The 6,000-nt window shown below is 38.8% G+C and overlaps 1 long non-coding RNA gene across 1 annotated transcript; it reads left to right on the top strand.

Moving 5' to 3' along the window:
• Positions 1 to 1,991, top strand: LOC306821561. The gene is made up of 3 exons (XR_013778811.1): positions 1 to 111; positions 1,054 to 1,237; positions 1,726 to 1,991. It is a non-coding gene; the product is annotated as an uncharacterized lncRNA (long non-coding RNA).
• The last annotated feature ends 4,009 nt before the right edge of the window (positions 1,992 to 6,000 follow it).

Genomic DNA, 6,000 nt, shown 5'->3' with positions numbered 1-6,000 from the left:
GACGGCCTCAGGTCTGAAGCTGGTCCAGATATTGAGAGAATAACAGAAGAAACAGAAGAAGTGAAGACGTGCAACTGCGATTAAAGCAACAACAACAACAGAGCTCTACAGGTACATTTCTGTTTATGATAACTTGCAATTGGCTCTGAGTGCATCGTTGATGTTGATGTTTCCTGTATTATATTGAGATTGTATACACCTATCCAGATCTTAGCAAGGGTACTTTTTTTCAAAGTAGTCAAAAGTTGCAACTCCATTTCTTTTTTCATAATGCCTTAGTTTTGTTTGGTAATTTAGAGCTTTGTATTTGCTTGAAACTTAAATTTATTTTCAGTAAGATTTATGTGCGGAAGCCCTTTTTATTTACCCAATTTTTCATGTGATAACGAGAAATCTGTTTTCTTGAGATGTCAAGTATTCCTATTTATGCTCCCAAGAGTTGAAAAGGCAAACAAGCAAACAGGGTTAAATTACTTCATTAGTGTGAGTCATGGCAGCATGGCATATCATGGTCTGTTCCATACTAATGACCAGACTATTGGCCGAAAAATTATGGTTGCATGTTTGGTTAGGTTCTCTGTGAGGATGAAAGATAGTTTTCAATATCTGCAGATTGTAATAACCATTGCCAGTCTCCTAAGCCCTCTTTATTCCTGATGAATGTTATTCTGCTGCTGTAATGAAAGTGCATTTTACTAATGTAGCTGCTTTTAAAGAGAAGAAAGTACAAAAAACAAATGAAATTTTTCCTTTTAAAAAATGAATCTAACCAAACCAAATATAACACTCAAAAACAAGAAACGTATTGAATGCCATTTCTGTCAGGAAACGTAAATAGATTAAAATAATATAGAGGTGCATTTGAGTTGTTTAGGAATCCTTTTTTTAAGGGGGAGGCAAATTCAAAACTGATAATGAGGTTTTCTGTAAATCATTCAACCACCAAAGTCACAAGACAAAGAGCAAAGTGGTGATTATCTTAATGGAACTTGTTGGATCTCTTGGTGTTTCTTTAAAGTATCTGAGTTGACACCTGATCCCCTCTTGTGGCAGGCGTATGTGCTGCACCATTCAGACGATGAAGCTGGTTGTCATGGCAGCAATTCTGGCGGTAGCAGGGGCAAGGGAGGTCTGCAAATCCGGCTGTCATCTAACCAATAAAGTCATCCAAGTGGAGCTCTGCGGCCGTAACGAGCCTGTCTTCACCACTGAATGTGCAGGACATTGCTACAACAAGGTAACGGCTCATTTAAACTCTGAAGAAGAAGAAGAAAAAAAAACACTCCTTAGCAGACCCAGCATTTATCCTGCTTGTTTGACTGGAATCAAAGTCTTTCAGTAAGAGTTGCACTTTAAAGTCCTCTAATAAAAGAGAAATGTCCTAACAACGAAACTTAAGTGTATGCAAGTATAATCAGGAAATTGTACTTTGAAGCGGACATGTTATCCCCCTTTTCCACCTTTTCAAACAGTCTCCTCTGGTCTAAATGAAACATCTGTGCTGTCCTTTGGTCTTAATATACCAAGAATGAAACACCAGAAGAGGTTTGTGATCCTGTATAAATTAGCAGCGCTCTCAGAATGCTCCACTTTGGTGCGCGTCTCTTTAAATGCCAGTATGCCAGTTGTAACAGCTTTAAAACTGTCTGATGAAGAGGATAGGCGGCCCTTTTTCTGAATGAAAATTATGTGTATGTGTTTAATCATGCTTGTTGTGAATGACAGGACTCGACCTTCATCAGCTTTGCTGAAGAGGACACTCATCATGTCTGTATCGGGAATTGGACTTACAAGGTGAAACAGATTCCAGGATGTCCAATGAGCGCCACCTACCCTGTGGCCACACACTGCGAGTGCAGAGCGTGCGACACAGAAACCACACACTGTGGGCTCTTCACTGGAGACCCAGCTGTCTGCCCTTTTAAATAATATCCATAATTTATTTACTTGTAACAATAGTGTCGAGTTGATATTAAAATAAACATGCATTACATGAGTGTTTGTGTGTAGTCTTTGTTTTAAATCAATGTTCTGCAACATGTTTTCCCTTCATATACCTACAAAAATGCCACTGATTGTTCCTAGGCCATGATGACAAAGGTTCAGGGCCCTGTTTTGCCACGGTCAGTTCAGTCTTGTTTGGTCATGTCAAGCTCTCACAAGGTCTAGAAAAAAAAAGAACAACTGTAGGACTCACCTTTTTTTGACAGGTGGAAATGAAAACATGGAGATTGCAGCGCATCCTCCTCTGCTTATCGCTGGCTCTCTTCAATGGGCGGCACTAAATCTAGAAAAGAGCTCAGCAAATCTCCCTCTCGTCTAAACTCTTGCACAGTGGCCTACAATGTTTGGCTGTTGCAGATACGATTTCAGGGAGACATGACAATGCACAACACGAGGAATGACTACTTCCCTTCGTGACGTCACAAAGGAGTCTCACGGGTAATTGATTATGATTGAATTGCAAATAATTTTGTTTAATTGATTCTTTCAGTACTCTGTCTAGAGTGACTGTGTTATTCTGTTATCGACCAATCAGAATAAAGTTTCCACCCATCTAATATTCATTTACTTCCTATATGAAGTGATCACACTTGATAAGAGCACGCTATTGTTCTTGTACAAGTTACATTTTTACTGTGCATTTTACATGTTCTACTGAATGTTGTGTTCTTCAAGGAAAAGCATGTCATAATTTAGGTGCACAAAGTTTTCTGTTCTACAAAGCCTGGGCAGTAAAATTCATGCATGCACACGTTTTCTTTTCCTTTCTTGGACTGCCAAAGAAATGAATAAAACTTTATCTCAAGCCCTGCGCAAGCAGAATAAATGAACATCTTTGGAGAAAAATATGCAGAATGATAATCTCTCTCTCTCTCTCTCCCGAAGTCTTCTGCAGACTGTCATCATTTCTATAATACAATAATCAAAACGCTACTTTTCAGCCTGAAGCAGATTGTTACAGTATCATCTTATTATTCAGAGACATGAACACACCTGAGGCCTCTGCTAATGAAAGAGAACTCCCTCTTCAACATGACAGCCAGTTAATTGCCACCAACACTGAAACTTACCAGCTTTTTGTTCCAGGACGTTTACCCTGCGAGAGAACAAGTGTGCCGTTGGTCCTCGTCACACTGGGCCTCACTGGACCTTTAAACGACGAAGGTAATTTTAAAATCCACAGAGTGCTAATTAACACTATCTCACAAAGAAACTAAATCAGTCGTTTTACTGTCATAAGTTAATGTTTTTGCCATTTAGTCTAAGCTGACACATCGCAAACTACCGTATATATGGCCGTGCATTTGTGTGTTTTACAAGGAATCATATTGTGTTGTTCTTTTACAAAATATCCTGACGTGTTCACCTCATTAATAACTTCTTAATTGGTTTATTTCATATATTTAATTCAATATAAGAATATAAGGTAATGCTTCTATTGTGTGAGTAGTGCAGAGCAGGCTATAAATGCAGTTCCCTGTAAAAACCTGCCCTGTATAATGACAAGTGAGCTGAACCTAATCGAGAACGATTAGAAATTTGTGCAACTGTAGGGAGCCTGTATTTAAAGAGTATCAATACATCAGCCAGCTAGTGGTGCACAGGTCAATGCTGTGGTGCCCTAAGAAGTGAGACAATCAATGAAATGATTGATAGAACGTAATGGGGCAGAAGGATCAATAAGAGAAAAAGAGTTTGCAAAAGAAAAACGTTGATAGAGGGATTACAGAAAGTTTTATTGCACTTTCCAGGAGCAGCAAAGTTCAGAGAGGAAAGGGGAGAGGAGACTAAAGTTTTCAGTTTGATTTTTGGACGCTGGGAGGAGAAAGAGTTGAGACGGGATGGAGTGATGACGAGCCTGCAGGCAAAGCTGACCTGTGTTTTATAAGCTGTAGACTTGGACTGAAGCTGCTTTATTTATTTCAAACCAAGTAGCCTGGGGTAGACGTCCAGAGGATTGAGAGTCAGAGAAATAGAGAGACAAAGATGGCAGAAACAATATTGTATTTCTTCTCCAGAAACATCAGCTCATTAAAAGAATTAAGAAGAGCATAACGTGTGCAGTAATAATAACAACCTGAACACATTACTAACAGCTTTGGTTAAATTGGATTAACTGATCCCAAACACCAAGAAAAACAGTTGTGAATTATTTTGTAGTCGTGGAGAAGAAATATATAAATTAAAAGAAATATAAATTTCATAATTAACACAAGCCTCTTATTCATGTCCTTTTACCAGAAGCTAAATTGACACTTTGTGTAAGAAACCAAACAAGGCATCAGAAATTAGACTTCAGTCGTGTGACATCTGTTTTGAGAAAAAACAAAAACAAAAAACAAAACAAATAAACTTTATGATTTGAGGGGTGGATTTCAAATGTGTTCATCTTAAACAAAGAGTAAGGAAATGCCACTCCTTTTTATTGCTTAATGTACCTTGATCAGGAGAAAAGCAATGTATAAAAGTTTAAACAATTATCAAACAATAATAAAACAGAGAAAAATGACATCTTCACATATACAAATGTTGCATTGTAGACTTTGTACCTAAATCTGAACATCCAGTTCATTACCTTGTCTGTTTTAGGACTGGTTTAATGCAGCAGCATTATCAGTACAACATTTCAAGATGACATCATCAGTTTCAGCCACCTGTATGAAGTACAAGTAGCAGTAGTTGCTCTGTGTATAGAGACTTTGGGATCAGTGGAGTCAATGTTTCAAGTCCGAAGCAAGAATAGTAATTTCTCTGATAGCTTGAGAAGTACCAGCTGACATCCCAAGCACTGCTGATGTGACCCCGAGCAAAGCTCAGAACACACATAGACTTAGGCGCTCTTACATGTGTAACGCATGTCCACGGGATGTGTGCGATCAGCCACATTTCTTTTAACTTTCTCTTTAACTGATTAATAATTTGACTTGTTGCTTTTGACAGAATATCAAAACAAGCAAATCTGCTCTGTCCACATCCTCACAGATCTTTGACCTTGTCCCCGTTGTGTTCATAGGTTTCTTTTTTTATTTCCGCCTTCTAGTCTGTGCAGAACCTCATGTGACTCATGTTTAACATCTGGAGTTTTGTGTGGACATTGCAGGAAGGATATCAGGAGACAGATTTCCCTCCTCTCAGGTCATCTGTGTCTTTAAATAGCAGTTTGTTCTTGTCCAGAGGCCCTCCAGAGGTTTCTGCTCCCTCCTAGTAATGGCTGCCGCAGCCAATATTTTGATTTAGACATTTTATCAAGTTTATAGACCATTTGATGCTCTGCTGCCTCTGCTGGAGGGACAAGGCCATGGAGTGGATTGCTTTTGTCAAGCTATGAAACATATTTTATTCAGTTGTTTTTTTTAAAAGCAATGTTCGTATTTTTCTTAAAGTTATAAACAGTACATTTCAGAGTGAATTTCTGTCCTCCACCTGCTGTAAACAGCTTTTAAAGACCACACCGGGCTTTATATGGGAACATGAATAAGCAGTTTCTCAGAGTTTACAGGAGCAAACAGTCTAATGTGATTGGAAGGATCTTGGCTCTGTAGCTTGAATGTAATTAATATGTGATTTAAGCCAGTAAGTGTACGGGTGTGAAGGGGCCACTCCAAACTGAAATGTTTAAGAGTCTGAGCTGCAGTGCTGCTCTGAAACAACCACTAATTTATTCTTCCCCACAGCAACTGGACTGCTTTGTGTTAGCAAATCAAATGATGTCGTCTATTAAAAGACGAAGAATGTAAAACCAGCTCTGTGGGGCTCTACTTATGAACAGAGAGGCTTTGAGCTAAATGCTAATGCCAGCATGCATAATGTTCACTATGACACTAAAACCCAAATGTAATGGACGGATTCAAGCTTTGACCTCAAAATGATCGCCCTGATAGAGGGTTACAGGACTGCTGGAGTTATTACATTTCATCCTGAGGGTTGTTTGAATGTTTGAAACAAATTCACTGATCCATCCAGACGTTGACAAGAAATTACACTCAAGGGGAAAAA

This window comes from Symphodus melops, assembly GCF_947650265.1.
Source record: "Symphodus melops genome assembly, chromosome: 3".
In the NCBI taxonomy this organism is placed as follows: domain Eukaryota; kingdom Metazoa; phylum Chordata; class Actinopteri; order Labriformes; family Labridae; genus Symphodus; species Symphodus melops.
This window is presented reverse-complemented; position numbering and strand designations above follow the sequence as displayed.